The following is a 25,090-nucleotide window of genomic DNA, read 5'->3' on the forward strand; positions in this document are numbered from 1 at the left end:
AAAGGGGGTCTTCTTCCCATTGAACCTTATCCTTTGAGCTCGTGTTCTTCCCCCCATTGTTGACCTTCTTCGAGCTTGCTAACTCTCAATCCCTACATGGATTCTTGCTAGTTTTTGAGGGAAAAGAGAGAGGAGATCTAGATCCACATTTCCACCAATCACTTTCTCCTCTATGTGAGGGGAACCCCTTGGATCTAGGTCTTGGAGTTCTTGGTGTTCTCTTTCTTGTTCTTCCTCTCATTTTCCTCCCTAGCATTAGTTGCTTCGGTGGGATTTGAGAGAGAAGGACTTGGGCACTCCGTGTGCCCTTGTCATTGCATTTGGTGCATCGGTTTGAGTTCTCCACGTGATACGTGGAAGTTACAAGTTAAGAAGCTTATTACTCTTGGGTGCTTGGTACCCTTGAGCTTGTTCCTCTTGGGTGCTTGGGCGCCCTAGACGGTTGTTGGTGTTCGGAGCTCAATCATTGTGGTGCAAAGCTTCGGGCAAGCGTCGGGGTCTCCAATTAGGTTGTGGAGATCGCCCTGAGCAATTTGACGGGTACCGGTGACCGCCCCCAAGGGTTTCCAAAGTGTACGGGTTCGGTGACCGCCCCCAAGGGTTGCCATTTGTACGGGTTCGGTGACCGCCCTCAAGGGTCCCTTAGTGGAATCATGGCATCTTGCATTGTGCGAGAGCGTGAGGAGATTACGGTGGCCCTAGTGGCTTCTTGGGGAGCATTGTGCCTCCACACCGCTCCAAACGGAGATTAGCATCCGCAAGGGTGTGAACTTCGGGATACATCGTCGTCTCCTCGTGCCTCGGTTATCTCTTACCCGAGCCCTTTTCTTATGCACGTTACTTTGTGATAGCCATATTGTTTCTTGTCATATATCTTGCTATCACATAGTTGATTATCTTTCTTAGCATAAGTTGTTGGTGCACTTAGGTGAGCCTAGTTGTTTTAGGCTTTGTGCTTGGCAAATTAAACGCTAGGTTTATTCCGCATTTGTTCAAGCCTAAACCGTAATTATTTTAAAACACCTATTCACCCCCCCTCTAGGCGACATCCACGATCTTTCACTTATGGTTGTCTCTTTATTGCATAAGATGCAAGTGCCAAATAATTGCTTTACTTTATCGCTATGCGATAGCAATAGTTGCAAGAGCAATAGTTGGCGAGACGACCATGTGACGACACATTGATATAGATCAAGATGATGGAGATCATGGTGTCATGCCGGTGACGATGGAAATCATGACGATGTTTTGAAGATGGAGATCGAAGGCACAAGATGATGATGGCCATATCATATCACTTATATTGATTGCATGTGATGTTTATCTTTTATGCATCTTATCTTGCTTTGATTGACGGTAGCATTATAAGATGACCCCTCACTAAATTATCAAAGTATAAGTGTTCTCCTTGAGTATGCACCATTGCGGAAGTTCTTCGTGCTGAGACACCACGTGATGATCGGGTGTGATAGGCTCTACGTTCAAATACAACGGGTGCAAAACAGTTGCACACGCGGAATACTCAGGTTAAACTTGACGAGCCTAGCATATAACAGATATGGCCTCGGAACACGGAGACCGAAAGGTCGAGCGTGAATCATATAGTAGATATGATCAACATAGTGATGTTCACCATTGAAACTACTCCATCTCACGTGATGATCGGACATGGTTTAGTTGATTTGGATCACGTGATCACTTAGAGGATTAGAGGGATGTCTATCTAAGTGGGAGTTCTTAAGTAATATGATTAATTGAACTTTAATTTATCATGAACTTAGTCCTGGTAGTATTAGCATATCTATGTTTTAGATCAATAGCTCGCGTTTAGCTCCCCTGTTTTATTTTTAATATGTTCCTAGAGAAAACTAAGTTGAAAGATGTTAGTAGCAATGATGCGGATTGGATCCGTGATCTGAGGTTTATCCTCATTGCTGCACAGAAGAATTATGTCCTTGATGCACCGCTAGGTGACGGACCTATTGCAGGAGCAGATGCAGATGATGAAGCTATGTACCTAGGGTAGGGGCACGGACCTGTCCAAAAGAGCCCTACCCAAGGACATCCCTAGAAGAAGTCACCTTTCAATCGACTTGAAGGTACCCCACTCGACGGGTTCAAGACACTCGACCAAGAAGCTATCACTCGACCATGAAGCCAACCACTCGACTGCCAGGAGGCTTAAAGTCACTCCACAGGCAAACGATCGGCTATTAAGTTGTCTTTATGGTCATTATGGCACTTTATCAGGGGCGTTACCAGTAACGCTCAACCTTAAATGTACCTTAAACCCTGCATTACTGAGGGCAGGAGAGGACCGGCGAACTCTATATAAGCCACCCCCCTCCTCAGTATGAAGGGTTCGCACCCCTGTTATTCATACACACATAATCCAATCGACCGCCTCCGGGCACCGAGACGTAGGGCTGTTACTTTCTCCGAGAAGGGCCTGAACTCGTAATCCTCGTGTGTTTACAACTTCCCAATAGCTGAGATCTAGCCTCTCCATACACACCCCCTACATCACTGTCAGAGTTAGAACCACGACAGTTGGCGCCCACCTTGGGGAAGGAATCTTAGCGCCTGATTGGAGAAGTTGTGATTTTTCCGATCCCTTTGATCATGGTTTCGTGCGGAGTTTTGGTGGAGGGCCGCGAGATCCGCCTCGGCGCGCTCACGTTCATCGCCGACGACTCCGCCTGGCTTCAGGAGGCACCACTCAACATCGACGCGCTCCCCGTCCGCGGTGCGACGCACTTCCGCGCATGCGTTCGTGGCGTCCTCCTGCGGCGGCCGTCGACCCAGTATTGGTCGGCCCCCGTATCGTCTCCCCGCTCTGTCTCCCACCGACGTAAGCGCTCCGGTCGGTCGAGACTTCAGAGGTGGGTGAGGCATGCCGTGGCTCGCCAGTCGGCCACCCCACAAGTCGCGGCAATCGAGCCCGACGAATCCCTCTGCGGCCTGTTCGACTGGCTCCGCGGAGACCGCATCCGAGTGCGACAGCAGCGACCCAGCGGCTGAGGTTCTGGCGGTCGATGGAACGCACAGTCCTCCCGGTTTCCCTCGCGCTGATGGAGGCGCGGGTGGGGGCGACCCGTCGCATCCCCACGATGAGTATCTCCCCGAACCTCTCACGTCATTACAGCGAGAGGAGCTTCGCCGCCGGAACATGGACGCACTCCACACTCCTATCATCGGAGAGACCCCCGAGGCCCGGGCCTTGGAGGACGCGCGCTTGGCTAACTTGGCCGAGCGCACTCGACTGGAGAATCTCCAGCGAGCACTCGACGAGCAAGCGCGTCAGCGGGCTCCCGAGTCTAGTCGACGTCAGCTCTTCCCGCCGACGCAGGTATACCGAACCCCAGTTCAGAATTTGGCCGCCGCGGCCCGTATAGCAGAATCGATTCAGCCCTCCCAGTCGGAGGCTGGCAGGGGCTTGTTGCAGATCAGAGCGTTGCTCCGGGCGGCGGGAAACCAGAATTCCGCTGTTTCTCAGTCGTGGAATAGGATCCACAGTCGATCCGTTGCAACAGATACAGTCCAGTCGGCTCACAGCCCGAGATCGCCCCCGAGGCGTGAGGGACGTGGTGACCGGCATGATCAGTACAGAAGGAATGAGCAGTATGATCACCGATCCGATCATGGTGTTCGACGTCGAGTGCCAACCCCTTCCCCGAGGAGTGGGTCATATGCGCCTCGACATCGAGATGACAGGCGCCCTCATAGTGTTGGGCAGAGGATTCCAGTCGACCCCAGGGACCCAGGCTTTGACGCGAGATCTATCCTCGTTCAAGGTTTGGTTGACAGGAATAGAGCTCATCGGGAAGGCCACAATAGAGATGCACCTGCCGGCAGCAGAGTACATGTTTCGGGGCTAGAGTGTTTCAGTCGAGCCATCAGAGCCGCAGTGATTCCTCCCAACTTCAGGTTGGCGACTGGAGTCAGCAAGTTCACTGATGAGTCTAAGCCTGACACTTGGCTCGAAGATTACCGAGTGGCTGTACAGATTGTCGGTGGCAATGATGAGGTGGCCATGAAGCATTTGCCTCTCATGTTAGAGGGCTCAGCCAGAGCGTGGCTAAATCAGTTGGCACCCAGCAGCATCTACACTTGGGAGGACCTCTCCCGAGTGCTTGTCACAACCTTTGAGGGAACATGCAAGCGACCCGCAGGCCTTACAGAATTGCATTCTTGCGTACAGAAACCGAATGAAACTCTGAGGGATTACATCCAGAGGTGGATCACATTGCATCACACAGTTGAGAATGTGCCTGACCATCAAGCAGTTTGTGCCTTTAAAGAAGGCGTTAAATACAGAGAATTGAATCTGAAGTTCGGTCGAACTGGAGAGATGTCTCTGAACCGGATGATGGAGATTGCCACCAAATACGCTAATGGTGAAGACGAAGATCGACTCCGGAGTGGCAAGCACAGGGCAGTCGCCCAAGAAACCGGAGGAAACTCCAGTCGGAAACAGAAGCGGAAGGCCGAGCCAGCCGCCCCTGGGGAGGCCCTGGCCGTGACCCAGGGAAATTTCAAGGGAAAACCCAAAGGCCCCTGGAAGCCCAAGAAAGTCAAGGATCAAGATGGAAATGATGTTTTGGATCTGCCATGTCACATCCACACCAAGAAAGATGAAGAGGGTAATTTTATTTACCCAAAGCATACCACTCGACAGTGCCGGCTCCTGATCCAGCAGTTTCAGGGCAAACAGTCCAAATATAAGGAAAAAGAGTCAGACAGATTTGAGGACAAGGAAGATAGTGACGATGGATACCCCCAAATCAATTCCACCCTGATGATTTTTGCTGATGTCGAAAGCAAAAGTTGACTGAAAGTCATTAACCGTGAGGTGAATATGGTTGCTCCGGCAACACCTAGTTATCTGAAGTGGTCTCAGACTGCCATCACATTCGACCAGTCTGATCACCCTACGCACATTGCCACCCCTGGGAGGCAAGCTTTGGTGGTCGACCCAGTTGTCGAAGGCACTCGACTGACCAAAGTCCTGATGGATGGTGGCAGTGGCCTGAACATATTGTATGCTGAAACATTGAAAGGAATGGGCATTCCGATGTCCAGGCTCAGTACCAGTAACATGAGCTTCCACGGAGTCATTCCTGGGAAGAAAGCCGAATCACTCGGCCAGATCGCTCTTGATGTGGTTTTCGGTGATTCAAAGAATTACCGCAAGGAAAAGTTGACATTCGAGGTTGTGGACTTCCAAAGTGCTTATCATGCCATTTTGGGCAGGCCAGCTTACGCACACTTCATGGCTCGACCATGTTATGTGTATCTCAAATTGAAGATGCCTGGTCCCAAAGGTGTGATCACTGTTACAGGCAATCGGAAGAAGGCAGAAGAGTGTTTTCAGAAAGGCTCAAAGATTGCTGACGCTCAGATGGCAGTTGTTGAGCTGCAAGAGTACCAGAAGACTGCTGATCCGAGTGAATTGCTACGAGCCAAGAAGCCTGCTTCAGAATCTGCTTTTCAGTCGTCCAGTGAAACAAAGCCAGCCCACATTCACCCGACCGACCCCGATGCTGCCCCGACTCACATCTCAACGACGCTCGACTCCAAATAGGAAGAAGCGCTCATCCAGTTCCTCCGTGAGAACTGGGACATCTTCGCACGGAAGCCTTCTGACATGCCTGGAGTTCCCAGGGGGCTGGCTGAGCACCGTCTACGAGTCGACCCGAAGTTCAAGCCTGTGAAAGAACATCTTCGACGGTCCGCCGTCCAGAAGAGGAAAGCTATTGGCGAGGAGGTGGCTCGGCTCTTAGCAGCGGAGTTCATCTGAGAGATTTACCACTCCGAGTGGCTCGCCGATGTTGTCATGGTCCCCAAGAAGGACAAGTCACTTCGCATGTGCATTGACTTTAAACATATCAATCGGGCCTGCCCGAAAGATCATTTCCCTCTCCCCCGCATCGACCAGGTAGTCGACCCGACCGCGGGGTGTGAGCGTTTGTCTTTTTTAGATGCTTATTCAGGGTACCATCAGATCCGTCTGTATGGACCCGACGAGATCAAAACGGCTTTCATCACCCCATTCGGGTGCTTCTGTTACATCACCATGCCCTTCGGCCTCAAGAATGTTGGAGCCACGTTCATGAGGATGATTCAGAAGTGTTTGCTCACTCAGACCAGTCGGAACGTAGAAGCATACATGGATGATATTGTGGTTAAGTCACGGAAAGGTTCCGACCTACTGACTGACCTTGCCAAAACCTTTGCTAACCTCAGGAGATATGATATCAAGCTCAATCCATCAAAGTGCACATTCGGAGTTCCAGGTGGAAAGTTACTCGGTTTCCTCGTTTCCGAACGAGGAATCGACGCCAATCCCGAGAAAGTTGGCACCATACTCCGGATGAAGCGCCCTGTGCGTGTACACGATGTCCAGAAGCTTACAGGTTGCTTGGCCGCTCTAAGTCGATTCATTTCTCGTCTCAGTGAAAAGGCGTTGCCTCTTTACCGACTGATGAAGAAGTCTGACAAGTTCAAGTGGACTCCAGAAGCTGATGCAGCGTTCGCAGAGCTCAAAGCTCTGCTCTCCACCCAGCCGGTGCTTGCTGCCCCAATCAGTAAAGAGCCTCTGCTGCTTTACATTGCGGCTACGGGACAAGTTGTCAGTACAGTACTTACGGTCGAGCGGGAAGAAGAAGGAAAGGCCTTCAGAGTTCAGCGCCCAGTATATTATGTGTCTGAAGTTTTGACTCCTTCGAAGCAAAGATATCCCCATTACCAGAAGCTTGTACATGGGATTTACATGACCACGAAGAAGGTTGCACACTACTTCTCTGACCATTCCATTACAGTCGTCAGCGACGCTCCACTGTCAGAGATTTTGCACAACAGAGATGCAACTGGCCGAGTGGCGAAGTGGGCGATTGAACTCCTTCCCCTAGATATCAAGTTTGAAGCAAAGAAGGCTATCAAGTCCCAAGCAATTGCAGATTTCGTCGCCGAGTGGATTGAACAGCAGCTTCCGACTCGAGTTCACTCGGAGCACTGGACCATGTTCTTCGATGGATCTAAGATGCTGAATGGTTCCGGTGCTGGGGTAGTATTGGTCTCCCCCCGAGGAGATAAGCTCAGATATGTTCTCCAGATTCACTTCGATTCCTCCAATAATGAAGCATAATATGAAGCACTCTTGTATGGGTTGCGCATGGCCATTTCACTCGGCGTCCAGCACCTCATGGTCTACAGCGACTTAGATTTGGTGGTTAATCAGGTGATGAAGGAGTGGGACGTCAGAAGCCCAGCTATGACTGGCTACTGCAACACAGTAAGAAAGCTAGAAAAGAAATTCGAGGGGTTAGAGCTTCATCACATCCCCCGGCTAAAAAATCAAGCAACTGATGATCTGGCAAAGATAGGCTCCAAGAGAGAAGCCATTCCCAGCAATGTGTTTTTGGAGCACACCCGCTCGCCGTCAGTCCAGGAGGATCCTTTTACAGAAGAAGCCCCGCAACTGAAAAGTGCCACAGATCCGACTGAAGTCGAAATTCCTGCTGTGGTCGACCTAGTCATGGAGGTCTTGGCAATCACTCCCGACTGGACGATACCATACATCGCATATATCTTGAGGAAAGAACTTCCAGAGGACGAAGAAGAGGCTCGACAGATCGTCCGTCGATCTAAAGCTTTCACAGTCATTAAAGGACAGTTGTATAGAGAAAGCGCAACTGGAATCGGTCAGAAGTGCATAACGCCAGAAGAAGGTCAGATGATCCTTGATGATATCCACTCAGGGACCTGTGGTCACCATGCGTCCTCTCGGACCATCGTGGCCAAAGCATACCGAGCGGGTTTTTTCTGGCCCAGGGCAAACGAAATGGCGAAAGAGATAGTCGACAAGTGTGAAGGATGCCAGTTCTACTCCAACATGTCGCACAAGCCAGCATCAGCTCTGAGGACCATTCCACTCGTCTGGCCCTTCGCTGTTTGGGGACTGGACATGGTTGGTCCACTGAGAACAGGCAGGAGCGGATTCACACATGTGCTTGTGGCGGTCGACAAGTTTACCAAATGGATTGAAGCCAAGCCTATCAAAAATCTTGATGCTAGCACTGCTATCAGTTTCGTTAGAGAGTTGATATTCAGATACGGGGTCCCGCATAGCATCATCACTGACAATGGGTCAAACTTCGATTCAGACAAGTTCAGAGATTTTTGCGCCTCTCAAGGCACACGAGTCGACTACGCGTCGGTCGCGCATCTCCAGTCGAATGGACAAGCTGAAAGAGCAAATGGTCTAATTCTCAAAGGACTGAAGCCTCGACTGATGCGTGATCTCAAGCACGTAGCAGGCGCTTGGGTCAACGAGCTTTCGTCAGTTTTGTGGGGACTGAGGACCATCCCGAACCGGTCGACTAGAAGAACGCTGTTCTTTCTGGTTTACGGAGCCGAAGCCGTCCTGCCGAGCGATCTACTTCACAACGCCCCCAGAGTCGAGCTTTATAACGAAGACGAAGCAGAGCAAGCCCGGCAAGACGCAGTTGACCTCCTAGAGGAGGAGAGGGAAATGGCTATGATCAGATCGACCATCTATCAGCAAGACCTGCGTCGATTCCATGCCAGAAATGTGAAGAGCCGAGCCTTCCAAGAAGGAGATTTGGTCCTCCGAGTGGATCAGCAGAAACCACACAAACTTGCTCCTACTTGGGAAGGCCCCTTCATCATCACCAGAGTCCTCCACAATGGAGCATATCACCTCTACAATGTTGATCGCCAGATCGACGAGCCACGAGCTTGGAATGCGGAACTGCTCCGCCCCTTTTACACTTGAGTTCTCCCTTGGACGAGATGTAATAAGAAAAAATTTCTGCAGTTTATTTTTACCAAAGACAAGAGTGTTCCAATAATTGCTGTCACTTTTGTTTGCATACGAAATCCCCCAGTGGGTGACTTAGCTGCGAATCCGTTCCGCCTAAGTTTGAAAAATCCTACCGAGTGGAGAGCCAGACTCCCACTCGGCGGCTTAGCTGCAGCCCAGTGCCTGCCTAAGTGTTCAAAAATCCTACCGAGTGGAGAGCCAGACTCCCACTCGGGGGCTTAGCTGCAGCCCAGTGCTTGCCTAAGTGTTCAAAAATCCTACCGAGTGAGAGCAAACCTCCCACTCGGGGGCTTAGCTGCAGTCCAGTACTCGACTAAGTTATCCCACTTAGAGACTTAGCTGCAGTCAGGCACTCGCCTAAGTTTGAAAAAATCCTACCGAGTGGAGAGCAATCCTCCCACTCGGGGCTTAGCTGCAGTCCAGTACTCGACTAAGTTCTCCCACTTAGAGACTTAGCTGCAGTCAGGCACTCGCCTAAGTTTGAAAAAATCCTACCGAGTGGAGAGCAATCCTCCCACTCAGGGGCTTAGCTGCAGTCCAGTACTCACCTAAGTTCTCCCACTTAGAGACTTAGCTGCAGTCAGGCACTCGCCTAAGTTTGAAAAAATCCTACCGAGTGGAGAGCAATCCTCCCACTCGGGGGCTTAGCTGCAGTCCAGTACTCGCCTAAGTTCTCCCACCTAGAGACTTAGCTGCAGTCAGGCACTCGCCTAAGTTTGAAAAAATCCTACCGAGTGGAGAGCAATCCTCCCACTCGGGAGCTTAGCTGCAGCCCAGTGCTCACCTAAGTGTTTAAAAATCCTACCGAGTGGCGAGCAAACCTCCCACTCGGGGGCTTAGCTGCAGCCCAGTGCTCGCCTAAGTTTGAAAAAATCCTACCGAGTGGAGAGCAATCCTCCCACTCGGGGGCTTAGCTGCAGTCCAGTACTCGCCTAAGTTCTCCCACTTAGAGACTTAGCTGCAGTCAGGCACTCGCCTAAGTTTGAAAAAATCCTATCGAGTGGAGAGCAATCCTCCCACTCGGGGGCTTAGCTGCAGTCCAGTACTCGCCTAAGTTCTCCCACCTAGAGACTTAGCTGTAGTTAGGCACTCGCCTAAGTTCGAAAAATCCTACCGAGTGGAGAGCAAACCTCCCACCCGGGGGCTTAGCTGCAGCCCCGCGCTCGCCTAAGTGTTTAGAAATCCTACCGAGTGAGAGCAAACCTCCCACTCGGGGGCTTAGCTGCAGCCCAGTGCTCGCCTAAGTATTTAAAAACCCTACCGAGTGGAGAGCAAACCTCCCACTCGGGGGCTTAGCTGCAGCCCAGTGCTCGCCTAAGTGTTTAAAAATCCTACCGAGTGAGAGCAAACCTCCCACTCGGGGGCTTAGCCGCAGCCCAGCGCTCGCCTAAGTGTTTAAAAACCCTATCAAGTGAGAGCAAACCTCCCACTCGGGGACTTAGCTGCGGCCCAGTGCTCGCCTAAGTACAGGACACAACCCAATCCGCAAGGACGACGAGGCGCAAGTCGACTGCTACCTTCTCCTTCGGAGTTGCACTGCAAATACAAGGTTATTCCGAGTGAAGATCGAATTCCACTCGACGGATCAAACCATGAAGATATTCAAAGAGAAATCAAGTTCAGATAAAGCCTAAAAGGTCCCAGACCTCAGATCAAAGTACTCGAGCCCTCGGCTCGGCAGAGTTTAACGGTTACAAATCCACTCGGCATTCTGAGGCAAATTTAAAGTGAAGCATAAAAGTTTTTCATTCCTCAGGAGGAGGACTGGAAGGGGCGACGAACTCGTCCAAGTTGATCCCGTCTGCAATACGAGTGGCAGCAGCGATGAAGGTCTCCATGAAGTCTTGAAAGTTGTGCTTCCTGGTATTGGCAACTTGGATGGCGGCCAGCTTTTCCTCTCGCGCCTCCTTGCAATGGACGCGGACCAGAGACAGAGCGACATCAGCACCACATCTAGCGGAAGATTTCTTCCATTCCGCCACTCGACCCAGGACTTCATTCAGTCGAGCCATCAGAGACTCGAGGTCATTCTGAAGCATCGTCCTAGGCCAGAGCGATGTGTCGATCTGCGACATTGCAACTTTCAGCCGAGCCAGATAGTCAACCACGCTGGCAATACGAGACTCCAGACGGAGCACGTTCACTGCAGCCTCGTCCTTCACAAGAGAGTTAGCAGGGTCCAAGCCTGGCTCCACTCGACTGGTCTCCTCTTCAAAGTTCTGACAGAATTCTGCAAACACGATTCAAGAGTAAGACAGTGGCCCTACACAGGCTTGGTAACTGCAAGACAGTCAGGTCGGAGTAATTACCTTCGAGCATGACGAATAGCTTCTTGGCGAGTTCACCGAGATAAGTCTCCAGATCGTTCCTCTTCCCCGCCAGCTCACCTGCCTTGTCGTGCAGAGCCACGTTGTCGTTCTTCAGTCGACTGACCTCTTGATTGGCTACCTCGAGAGCAGTTTTCAGTCCGGAGTTCTCCTGCTCAAGAGTTACGACCGAAGCCAGTTTCTCCTCGGCAAGCCTCGTTTTGGTCAAGACCTCCTTCTGCGCTTCTGCAAGATCTTGATCCTTCTTCTTCAGAGCTTCTTCCAGTTTATCTGCGGCACGTCGAGTGAAATCAACATCGAGAATGGACAAACAAGAAAAATCACTCGCCAAGAATGGAGAACCTTGCCAGCCATACCTTTTGCTTCTTCTTGCGCCTTCTTCAAATTCTCTTGAGCAAGCTTCAAGTTAAGGTTGAGCTGGATCAAGACAAGTTGCTTCCGAGCAACTAAGAGACAATGATGACGTTTCTAAGACTACAGCCGAATCAAGAACATTCGACAGTAGTCTCGGGGACTACACCCAGTGGGTGCACTCAGCGTGCCCCCACTGTAAAAAAAAAGTCGACTGCCCGCAGTCGACCGGATATAGTTCCATTCGACATGGCCTGACCAGACCGAGTGAAGAAATACAGCTACAACAACATAATATAAAGACTACAGTCGACTGCCAGCAGTCCACCGTAGTCTCGGGGACTACACCCAGTGGGTGCACTTAGCGTGCCCCCACTCGTCCAAGATTTGGCAAACACACCCAGTGGGTGTACAGATACAAAGATCTTCGGAAAAGAGATTCTTCAAACAACATAACGTAACAGACCAAGTGTTGAGTCGACTGACCTGGACGTTACTCTGAAGGGCCGAACTCGCGTCATAAGCTGCTTGGTTGGCCTCCCGAGCCACTTTCACTTGTTCCATCAGGATCCCCGCCTGGCGTATGGCCTCTTTCGCGGCAGCCGCTTGGTCCTCAGGGACGGGGTACGTGGCGAAGAGCGAAGGCGGATCCGCAGTCGACGTCGAGGGCCGCACGCTCGTCAGAGGAACAGCGAAAGTCACAGAAGCCCGAGTGGTGTCACCACCATCCCGAGCTACGGCCTCAGACGCCGGAGCAGACTGGGGAGTCTTGTCAGCCGGCGCCCTCCTGTTCCTTCTCACTCTCAACGGTTCGTTGTCATCGTCATCCGGGAGGTTGATAACATGAGGAGGAGCTACAAGAAAAGTCAATCGACCAGAGTTGCAATAAATGTCCGGTCGACTCAAAGCAGAACATCAGCAATCGTACCAGGGTTGGAGGTAACAGCATCCTCCATCTCTCGGTCATCGTCCTGGGCGGAGATCTCAGAAGTAGCAGCACTGCAAGTCTCGAAAGTCAGTCAGTTGGCTCAATGAATCGACCAAGGATCTGTCCACGGTCGACAAAGGAAAACAAGTTTTATTATTACCCAGAAATGGTGGGGACGGCCATCTTCATCTTGGCCAGAGCCTTGGGCGGCTTGGATGGCGTCGCGTGTGGGTGCTTGGGAGCCTTTCCAGTCGGCGTAGGAGAAGAGGTCCGAGGGCGTTTCGACGACTGCCCAACAGGAGTAGTCGCCCTACCACGCTCCCGCGCTGGATCGTGTGTGAGCTTGGATCGCCCCTCCGGGCGGGGGGGTTCAACCTCCTCCTCCCCCTCTTCGCTGGAGTCAACGTCGTCGCCTCCCTCTCCTTCACCGTCGGACTCCCACTCGCCTTGATCGTCTCCGCTCTCACCTCCGCTCGCCTCCCCTTCCTCAGTTGGCTCCTGTGCCCCGTTGGGCGTCGAGTACATCTCAGTAGTCGCCTGAAAAACAACAGACAAGACGAAGGTCAATCGGACAACTCAAAGAAGACCAATGAAGAAAACAAGATCTCAGTCGGGAGCATAAAGACAGACCTGGTCCACGTCATACGAGTTGTCGAGCGGAATTACCCTCCTGGCTCCTCGGGGGTTATCCTTGTTTCCTGTGATGCTCGACAGCCACCCCTCCAGCATCTCATCAGCGACCTCCTCCGGGTGGATCCGAGTGGTGTCGTCGAGACCCGAGTACAGCCACATCGGGTGGTCACGAGCCTGGAGCGGTTGGATGCGCCTCCGGAGGAAGACCTCCAGCAAATCCATACCAGTCACGCCCTCGCCGACAAGTTCAACCACTCGACCAGCCAGCACTTTGACTTGGGTCTTTTCCTCCGGCGTCACTTTCAGAGAAGCAGGTTTTTCAGCTCGGTCGAGAGAGAAAGGGGGAAGACCAGTCGACTGTCCTGGGGTCGCCTGGTCTTGACAGTAGAACCAGGTCGCCTGCCAACCGCGGACCGACTCCGGGAAAGTGATAGATGGAAAACAACTCTTTCCCCTCGTCTGGATCGCCAGGCCCCCGCACAGCTGGATCACCTGCGTCCTTTCGTCACTCGACTTGGCCTTCTTGACCGATTGGGAATGGCAGGTAAAGATGTGCTTGAAGAGTCCCCAATGGGGGCGGCAACCCAAGAAACCCTCACACATGGAGATGAAAGCAGCAAGGTATACGATGGAGTTGGGAGTGAAGTGGTGGAGCTGCGCTCCGAAGAAGTTCAGGAAGCTCCGGAAAAAGGGTGGGGCGGCAAAGAAAACCCGCGGTTGACATGGGTGGCTAGGAGCACGCACTCACCGTCGTGGGGTTGGGGTTCGATCTCTCTTCCCGGGAGACGCGCAGCTTCGTGGGGAATGACTCCCCCCTCGACCATGTTGTCGAGATCTTCTTGCCGGATCACCCACGGCATCCAATCGCCCTGGATCCAGCCTCGGGGCAGAGCAGACCTTGAGGAGGATCCGCCCCGAGCAGACCTCTTCCCCTTTCCCTATGCCGCCGCCTTCTTCGCGCGCTCCAGAGCGGATGTCTTGTCCTTCTCCATCGTCGCCGGCAAATCTTGCACAGGCCTGCGGCGCTAAGGTGAGGGCGGAGGTGGCGGAGGAACTTGCGAAGGGAGAGAGGAAGAAGAAAGCACACTGTTTGGAAACCCCGAGCCGGCGACTTATAAGAGGCCGCTCCCGAGTGGCTGACTGGTAGGCCCAGGCTATCCAGTCAAATCCCGCAGCAGACGCGTGCGCAGTACGTGGCGAAAAGGTGGCGCGGCAATCGAGGAGCTTCCGCTTTATCGCTTCCGATTACTATGGCCGCTCCCGTCCTGCGCGCTTCCCGAAATCTGAATCCCGCGACATCCGCGGGCTGCAGAACAACTTGTCAAAACAGAAGACCCCGCTCGCGCCGACACTCGGTATGTCACAAGTAAAGAAATTCACTCGACGAAAGGCCTGGAATGGATCAAGGCGACTGAAAGAGGTTGATGACGTCATCCGTGACGATTGACCCAAAACAAGGCACTCATGTAGCCCGAAGAACCAGTCGGAAAGATCCCCAACTCTTTCCCCACTCTAACCTCGATCCATTCGGGGGCTAATGATGAAGCTATGTACCTAGGGTAGGGGCACGGACCTGTCCAAAAGAGCCCTACCCAAGGACATCCCTAGAAGTCACCTTTCAATCGACTTGAAGGTATCCCACTCGACGGGTTCAAGACACTCGACCAAGAAGCTATCACTCGACCATGAAGCAAACCACTCGACTGCTAGGAGGCTTAAAGTCACTCCGCAGGCAAACGATCGGCTATTAAGTAGTCTTTATGGTCATTATGGCACTTTATCAGGGGCGTTACCAGTAACGCCCAACCTTAAATGTACCTTAAACCCTGCATTACTGAGGGCAGGAGAGGACCGGCGAACTCTATATAAGCCACCCCCTCCTCAGTATGAAGGGTTTGCACCCCTGTTATTCATACACACATAATCCAATCGACCGCCTCCGGGCACCGAGACGTAGGGCTGTTAATTCCTCTGAGAAGGGCCTGAACTCGTAATCCTCGTGTGTTTACAACTTCCCAATAGCTGAGATCTAGCCTCTCCATACACACCCCCTACATCACTGTCATATTTAGAACCACGACAGATGCAGATGTTATGAATATTTGGCTAGCTCAATATGATGACTACTTGATAGTTTAGTGCACCATGCTTAAACGGCTTAGAATTGGGACTTCAAAGACGTTTTGAACATCATGGACCATATGAGATGTTCCAGGAGTTGAAGTTAATATTTCAAGCAAATACCCGAGTTGAGAGATATGAAGTCTCCAACAAGTTCTATAACTAAAAGATGGAGGAGAATAGCTCAAGCAGTGAGCATGTGCTCAGATTGTCTGGGTACTACAATCGCTTGAATCAAGTGGGAGTTAATCTTCCAGATAAAATAGTGCTTGACAGAATTCTCTAGTCACCATCACCAAGTTAGTAGAACTTCGTGATGAACTATGATATGCAAGGGATAACGGAAACGATTCCCAAGCTCTTCGTAATGCTGAAATCGACGAAGGTAGAAATTAAGAAAAATATCAAGTGTTGATGGTAGACAAGACCACTAGTTTCAAGAAAAGGGCAAAGGGAAGAAGGGGAACTTCAAGAAGAATGACAAGCAAGTTGCTGCTCAAGTGAAGAAGCCCAAGTCTGGTCCTAAGCCTGAGACTAAGTGCTTCTACTTCAAAGGGACTGGTCACTGGAAGCGGAACTGCCCCAAGTATTTGGCGGATAAGAAGGATGGCAAAGTGAACAAAGGTATATTTGATATACAGATTATTGATGTGTATTTTACTAGTGTTCGTAGCAACCCCTCGGTATTTGATGCTGGTTCAGTTGCTAAGAGTAGTAACTCGAAACGGGAGTTGCAGAATGAACATAGACTAGTTAAGGGTGAAGTGACGATGTGTGTTGGAAGTGGTTCCAAGATTGATATGATCATCATCGCACACTCCCTATACTTTTGGGATTAGTGTTGAACCTAAATAAGTGTTATTTGGTGTTTGCGTTGAGCATGAATATGATTTGATCATGTTTATTGCAATACGGTTATTCATTTAAGTAAGAGAATAAATTGTTGTTCTGTTTACATGAATAAAACCTTATATGGTTACACACCCAATGAAAATGGTTCGTTGGATCTCGATCATAGTGATACACATATTCATAATATTGAAACCAAAATATGCAAAGTTAATAATGATGGTGCAATTTATTTGTGGCACTGCCGTTTAGGTCATATTGGTGTAAAGCGCATGAAGAAAATCCATGCTGATGGGCTTTTGGAATCACTTGATTATGAATCAGTTGATGCTTGCGAACCATGCCTCATGGGCAAGATGACTAAGACTCCGTTCTCCGGAACAATGGAGCGAGCAACAAATTTGTTGGAAATCATACATACTGATGTATGTGGTCCGATGAATATTGAGGCTCGTGGCAGGTATCATTATTTTCTGATCTTCACAGATGATTTGAGCAGATATGAGTATATCTACTTGATGAAACACAAGTCTGAAACATTTGAAAAGTTCATAGAATTTCAGAGTGAAGTGGAGAATCATCATAACAAAAATAAAAGTTTCTACGATATGATCACAGAAGTAAAATATTTGAGTTACGAGTTTGGCCTTCAGTTAAAAACAATGTGAAATAGTTTCACTACTCACGCCACCTGGAACACCACAGCATAATGGTGTGTCCGAACGTCATAACCGTACTTTATTAGATATGGTGCGATCTATGATGTCTCTTACCGATCTACCACTTTCGTTTTGGGGTTATGCATTAGAGACAACTGCATTCACGTTAAATAGGGCACCATCTAAATCCGTTGAGATGACAACGTATGAACTATGGTTTGGCAAGAAACCTAAGCTGTCGTTTCTTAAAGTTTGAGGTTGCAATGCTTATGTGAAAAAGTTTCAACCTGATAAGCTCAAACCCAAATCAGAGAAGTGCGTCTTCATAGGATACCCAAAAGAAAATGTTGGGTACACCTTCTATCACAGATCCGAAGGCAAGATATTCGTTGCTGAGAATGGATCCTTTCTAGAGAAGGAGTTTCTCTCGAAAGAAGTGAGTGGGAGGAAAGTAGAACTTGATGAGGTAACTGTACCTGCTCCCTTATTGGAAAGTAGTTCATCACAGAAATCTGTTCTTGTGACTACTACACCAAATAGTGAGGAAGCTAATGATGATCATGTAACTTCAGATCAAGTTGCTACCGAACCTCGTAGGCAAACCAGAGTGAGATCCGCACCAGAGTGGTATGGTAATCCTGTTCTGGAGGTCATGTTACTTGACCATGACGAGCCTATAAACTATGAGGAAGCGATGATGAGCCCAGATTCCGCGAAATGGCTTGAGGCCATGAAACCTGAGATGAGATCCATGTATGAGAACAAAGTATGGACTTTGATTGACTTGCCCATTGATCGGCGAGCCATTGAGATTAAATGGATCTTCAAGAGGAAGACGGACGCTGATAGTAGTGTTACTATCTACAAAGCTAGAATTGTCTCAAAAGGTTTTCGACAAGTTCAAGGTGTTGACTACGATGAGAGTTTCTCACTCATATCTATGCTTAAGTCTGTCCGAATCATGTTAGCAGTTGCCACATTTTATGAAATCTGGCAAATGGATAAACAAAACTGCATTCCTTAATGGATTTATTAAAGAAGAGTTGTATATGATGCAACCAGAAGGTTTTTTCAATCCTAAAGGTGCTAACAAAATATGCAAGCTCCAGCGATCCATCTATGGACTGGTGCAAGCATCTCGGAGTTGGAATATACGCTTTGATAAGTTGATCAAAGCATATAGTTTTATACAGACTTGCGGTGAAGCATGTATTTACAAGAAAGTGAGTGGGAGCACTACATCATTTCTGATAAGTATATGTGAATGACATATTGTTGATCGGAGATAACGTAGAATTATTCTGCCAAGCATAAAGGAGTGTTTGAAAGGATTTTTTTTCAAAGAAAGACCTCGGTGAAGCTGCTTACATATTGAGCATCAAGATCTATAGAGATAGATCAAGACGCTTGATAAGTTTTTCAATGAGTACATACCTTGACAAGATTTTGAAGTAGTTCAAAATGGAACAGTCAAAGAAAGAGTTCTTGCCTGTGTTACAAGGTGTGAAACTGAGTAAGAGTCAAAGCCCGACCACGATAGAAGATAGAAAGAGAATGAAACTCATTCCCTATGCCTTGGCCATAGGTTCTATAAAGTATGCCATGCTGTGTACCAGACCTATTGTATACCCTGCCCTGAGTTTGGCAAGGGAGTACAATAGTGATCTAGGAGTAGATCACTAGACATTGGTCAAAATTATCCTTAGTGGAATAAGGATATGTTTCTCGATTATGGAGGTGACAAAAGGTTCGTCGTAAAGGGTTACGTCAATGCAAGTTTTGACACTAATCCAGATGACTCAAAATCACAATCTGGATACATATTTAAAGTGGGAGCAATTAGCTAGAGTAGCTCCGTTCAGAGCATTGCTGACATAGAAATTTGCAAAATACTTACGGATCTGAATGTGGCAGACCCGTTGACTAAACTTCTCTCACAAGCAAAACATGATCACACCTTAGTACTCTTTGGGTGTTAATCACATAGCGATATGAACTAGATTATTGACTCAAGTAAACCCTTTGGGTGTTGGTCACATGTCGATGTGAACTATAGGTGTTAATCACATGGTGATGTGAACTATTGGTGTTAAATCACATGGCGATGTGAACTAGATTATTGACTCTAGTGCAAGTGGGAGACTGAAGGAAATATGCCCTAGAGGCAATAATAAATTTATTATTTATTTCCTTATATCATGATAAATGTTTATTATTCATGCTAGAATTGTATTAACCGGAAACATAATACATGTGTGAGTACATAGACAAACAGAGTGTCACTAGTATGCCTCTACTTGACTAGCTCGTTGATCAAAGATGGTTATGTTTCCTAACCATAGACATGAGTTGTCATTTGATTAACGGGATCACATCATTAGGAGAATGATGTGATTGACTTGACCCATTCTGTTATCATAGCACTTGATCGTTTAGTTTGTTGCTATTGCTTTCTTCATGACTTATACATGTTCCTATGACTATGAGATTATGCAACTCCCGTTTACCGGAGGAACACTTTGTGTGCTACCAAACGTCACAACGTAACTGGGTGATTATAAAGGTGCTCTACAGGTGTCTCCGAAGGTAATTGTTGGGTTGGCGTATTTCGAGATCAGGATTTGTCAGTCCGATTGTCGGAGAGGTATCTCTGGGCCCACTCGGTAATGCACATCACTATAAGCCTTGCAAGCATTGCAAATAATGAGTTAGTTGCGGGATGATGTGTTACAGAACGAGTAAAGAGACTTGCCGGTAACGAGATTGAACTAGGTATTGAGATACCGACGATCGAATCTCGGGCAAGTAACATACCGATGACAAAGGGAACAACGTATGTTGTTATGCGGTCTGACCGATAAAGATCTTCGTAGAATATGTGGGAGCCAATATGAGCATCCAGGTTCCATTATTGGTTATTAACCGGAGACGTGTCTCGGTCATGTCTACATTGTTCTCGAACCCGTAGGGTCCGCACGCTTAAGGTTTCGATGACAGTTATATTATGAGTTTATGATTTTTGATGCACCGAAGGAGTTCAGAGTCCCGGATGAGATCGGCGACATGACGAGGAGTCTCGAAATGGTCGAGACGTAAAGATCGATATATTGGACGACTATATTCGGACATCGGAAAGGTTCCGAGTGATTCGGGTATTTTTCGGAGTACCGGAGAGTTACGGGAATTCGCCGGGGAGTATATGGGCCTTATTGGGCTTTAGGGGAAAGAGAGAGGAGAGGTTGGGCGCCCCCCAAGGCCTAGTCCGAATTGGACTAGGGGGAGGGGCTGCGCCCCCTCCTTCCTTCTCTTCTCTCTTCCCTTGCCTTGACTCCTACTCCTACTACTTGGAAAGGGGGGAATCCTACTCCCGGTGGGAGTAGGACTCCTCCAGGGCGCGCCATAGGGGCCGACCCTCTCCCCCCTCCTCCACTCCTTTATATACGTGGCCAGGGGGCACCCCATAGACACAACAATTGATCCTTGAGATCTATTAGCCGTGTGCAGTGCCCTCCTCCACCATAATCCTCGATAATATTGTAGCGGTGCTTAGGCGAAGCCCTGCGACGGTAGAACATCAAGATCGTCACCACGCCGTCGTGCTGACGGAACTCTTCCCCGACATTCTGCTGGATCAGAGTCCGGGGATTGTCATCGAGCTGAACATGTGCTAGAACTCGGAGGTGCCGTAGTTTCGGTGCTTGATCGGTCGAGCCGTGAAGACGTACGACTACATCAACCGCGTTGTGCTAACGCTTCCGCTTCCGGTCTACGAGGGTACGTAGACAACACTCTCCCCTCTCGTTGCTATGCATCACTATGATCTTGCGTGTGCGTATTAAATTTTTTGAAATTACTACGTTCCCCAGCACTTGGAACACTCTTTCTTTCTACTATAGAATGAACCGCCTCGCCACTGTAGTGTCGTGCTATCCTCGCCCGTGAATGCTTCAGCAACCGTCAGCGTGTGGACATACTGCAGAGCATGGTCGTCATGCATCTTGCTGAACGCTTGGTTGCCCATGTCGCGAGCGCATATGGTGGTCGTTGTCTATGGTGCTCGGCGACGCTGAGAGCCTGTTGACCGTCCTTGTCCATGAGTGATTTCAAAATGATTCAGTGCGATTAACTGTCTATCTAACTCTATGGATGCCTAATTAACTGCCAATTAAATCAATTAATTATCTGGCTAATTGGGAAAAAAATCCCTACTTCGAATTTCTTGACATTTGAATGGTATAGTTGATTTGAGAATATATCCTGGCTGGCTATCTGTATGACTAACTAGAAATATAATATGATCCCATCCACAAACACATGTACATGGTGGTCCGATGACCTGCCTTCCTGCACGGTCGTCCTCGATGCCATGCTCTCGCCATGGCATTCTCGAGCATTGCATCGGCGTCAAGCCCGGACACGACGTCCTCCATGATGCCGCGCACGGCGTCCCTCAGCAGGGGCGCGTGGATGCTTACGCCATAAGATTTTTTTTATTTTGTTAGGAAACTTGTGATTGTCAATTAATAATAGAGATAATGTTAATAATAAATGACATAATGTGGTATTAGCCATTTGTTAGTGAGGAATATCCGATTTTCTTGGAAGGTTATCGAGAAAAATCTTTTGTCTCTCTTTTAGGGAGGTGATCTCAGATGTATGGTTTGATGAATCCTTATTTACCTATTATTTCTGACTCAGGACCTGTGAAAGTAAGCACGATCCCGTATCCCCTCCTTTAATGGGATTTGGATTTTTAGTGGGAGAGAGAAAAATTCAATGGCAGGGGGTGATGAGAGGTGAGGCGTAAAAAATGAGACAAAAATAAACCGGTGATGAGAAGCTACCAACTCCCTATTTAGGAGTATAGATTCTTATTTCTAATTATCTACAGGCTTAATTAACTATCATCGTAATTAATTAATTTCATTAATAACTCAGTATTCAAATTGATTCAACGCTAAAAAATTCCTATTGAAATGGACTTAATTAATTGCATAAATAATTAATAATATGATAATTAATTGCATTAATGGCTTGATTATTGTTTTGGCAATCAGTTTCCAAACTATTTTCACCGTCGTCTTCGAAGGGGTGGTCAAATTTTTTTATCGTCAATGCTTGGTTTTCCTCGAGCGCCTGTTGACCCCACCTGCGAATGTTTGGCAACTGTGAGCGTATGGACGTCCTATAGAGCATTGTAATCATCCATCTTACCGACCGCTTGGTTGCCCACATCGAAAACGTGTGGTGGTCGTTCTCCATATTTGAAAGCACTGGTCAGTAACGTCACTGAAAGCCCACTAGCAGTCGGTGAGAGCCTGCTAGCCATCCTCACCAGCGAGCGCTTTCAAATTGTTTGGACAGGCTTAACTGTCTTCCTAGTTAATTAATTGTGAGTAAATTAACTGCATGCCTAATTATCAGAAGGCCGAATTAATTACCTACCTAATTAATTAATTACCTACCAAATTGGAATGAAATTCTACTTTCAATTATTTACAGGGCTAATTAAATGTATGTCTAATGAATTAATTGCATTAAAGGCTCGGTTTTAAAATTGATTCCGTGTGAAAAATCCATATTTAAATAAACCAAATTACTTGCACCCATAATTAGCAATCGAGTAATTAATTGCATTAATGGTTTGATTTGTTAATTGATTCGACACTTGGTTTTCAAACTATTTTCACATTAATGACTGCATGCGAACCAACCAAACGACATATGGACTTCTTCATTAGGAGTAGAGATTATTTACCTATTATTTCTAACTCGGCACCTACCAAAGTAAGCACAAAACGGTTTATCCCCTTTTAATGGGATTTGGGTTTTTAATGGGAGAGAGAAAAATTCAGTGGCAGAAGCTGATGAGAGGTGATGCGTAAAAAATGAGACAAAAATAAACCTGTGATGAGAAGGTACCAACTCCCCCTTTAGGAGTAGAGATTCCTATTTCTAATTATATAGGCTTAATTAACTATCAGCGTAATCAATTAATACTTTCATTAATAACTTAGTATTCAAATTGATTCCGCGCTAAAAATTCCTTTTGAAATGGACTTAATTATTAACTGCATAAATAATTAACAGTCCGGTAATTAATTGCATTAATGGCTTGATTATTGTTTTGGCATTCGGTTTCCAAACTACTTTCACCGTCGTCCTTGAAGGGGCGGTCAAAACTTTTTATCGTCAGTGCTTGGTTGTCCTCAAGCGCATGTTGACCTCACCTGCGAATGTTTGGCAACAGTGAGCGTATGGACGTCCTACAGAGCAGTGTAATCATCCATCTTACGGACCGTTTGGTCACCCACATCGAAAGCGCATGGTGATAATTGTCCATATTCAAAAGCACTGGTCAGTGATGTCGCTGAAAGCACACTGACAGTCGGTGAGAGCCTACTGGTCATCCTCACCAGCAAGCGCTTTCAAATTATTGGACACGCTTAACTGTCTGCCTAGTTAATTAATTGCAAAATAAACTAACTGCATGCATAATTATCAGAAGGCTGAATTAATTACCTACCTAATTAATTAATGCCTGCCAAATTGGAATAAAATTCTACTTCCTCGGTCACGGTTTAGAAGGCACAGTTAAATTTGCGTGCGTTTTCACAATAGACAAGATTTAGGGCGCATTGCATTTATTTCTAGTAGCTAATTACTACTCTGATGTACTATTTCTATATGCATGCGTAGCGTGGATACTATTTTTTAGCCCATCCCACAACCAATAGATAACCACCTAGGTCTCAGAGAATTTCCAAGCGCGCCTTCTAAACTGTGACGGAGGGAGTACTTTCAATTATCTACAGGGCTAATTAAATGTATGTCTAATGAATTAATTGCACTAGTAGACTGCCCATGCGTTGTCACGGGCTTCTTAAAATGTGTACGGGTTGCATATATAAACATGTCAAATTTCACATATAAAGAAAAGATAACCATTAAGAGCCTCTATAGCCGGGCGCCCCAAATCGACCTTAAACGTCCGGGCAGCCCGCCCGGTCACGAATTTTTGACCCAGACGGGCCCCTCAAACGGGCTTCAAACACCCGGGCTGACCGACACCCCTCATATCTAGCCCAAATATGGGGTGAATATGGGGGCGTCGGGCATGCTCGCCACGTCGGTCTGACGGCGGGATCCCACGCGAAAACACCTGGAAACCCGGCGGTCCGATGGACGCAGCGTCTGTCGCCGCGTGGCGCCGCTCTGGCTTACCGCCCAAGACCAAATCCGGCTATTTAAGCCGGCCGGCGTCCCGCAACCCTAACCAATTCACCTCCCCCTCTCCACGCCGGTAGTCCAAGCGCATCCACCTCCTCCCTCTCCCGCTCCGGCGCTCCGCCATGGTCCGGAGCAAGATCACCTACTACGCAATGCTGACGCCGGAGCACCGCTACGAGATCCAGCAGGAGATCCGGGCGAGATAAGCTGCACGCACCACCCGCATCGCTGTTGGATTGCCTCCAGACTCACCAAAACTGGAGGAGTAGCCGGGGGAAGAGGAGGAGGAGATGGCTTCGATGGAGGTGGAGGAGGCGGGGGAGGCGGAGCAGCAGGAGCCGGAGCAGCTGGAGCAGGAGCTGCCGGGCTTCAACATGGAGCAGGCACAACTGGATTTCGCCATTGCCCAGCTCGAGGAGATGGCCGAGCAGCAGGCCATTCTAGAGTCCATCCAAGATAAGGCCTATGTGGAGGCCAACCGGATGTTCCTGCGCCAGGAGCAGGCGGCGTCCGACGCGCTCTTTTGCCGAACTTGAAGCGGAGTTAGAGGTGGAGGAGCCTAGAACAGAGCAGCTGGAGGCACCGGAGCTGCAGCTGTCGCCCATGCTACCGGAGCCGAGCACGGACATCATCGACTTCTCTGACGATGAGTAGGTAGGTGATCGACGTAGCATGTAGGTTTATTTTAGTTTGCATATCTTTGTATAGATTTGAGAATCTAGTATGAGATGTCCGGATGCACTATTAGAAAAAGGGTCAAATGTGAAGCACATTAGTGCCGGTTTGGTTTTGAGCCGGCACTAATGTGTGCATTAGTGCCGGTTCCAACGGCTAGCCGGCCGCTCTCATTAGTACCGGTTTGTGGCGAACATTTAGCACCGGTTCGTGCCACGAACCGGTACTAAAGTGGGTGGTGGCAGGATGTTGTCAGTCCGGGGCCCCTCCAGCACCTTTAGTACTGGGTCGTATCACTAAATCGGTACTAAAGGTCGTCCTACATACACAAAGAAAACCTAAAGCAAAAATATTCACAAAGAAACTCTAAATACAGCAAAAAAACAACTCAAAAATAAATAAAGCAAAAAAAAAATAAGAAAATAAAAAGCCCGCCTACTGCGCCATAGCGGCCTGCATACGACTAGAAACC

Source organism: Triticum urartu, chromosome 6A (genome assembly GCF_056163025.1).
Source record: "Triticum urartu cultivar PI428250 chromosome 6A, HENAU_Tu73, whole genome shotgun sequence".
Classification (NCBI taxonomy): Eukaryota; Viridiplantae; Streptophyta; class Magnoliopsida; order Poales; family Poaceae; genus Triticum; species Triticum urartu.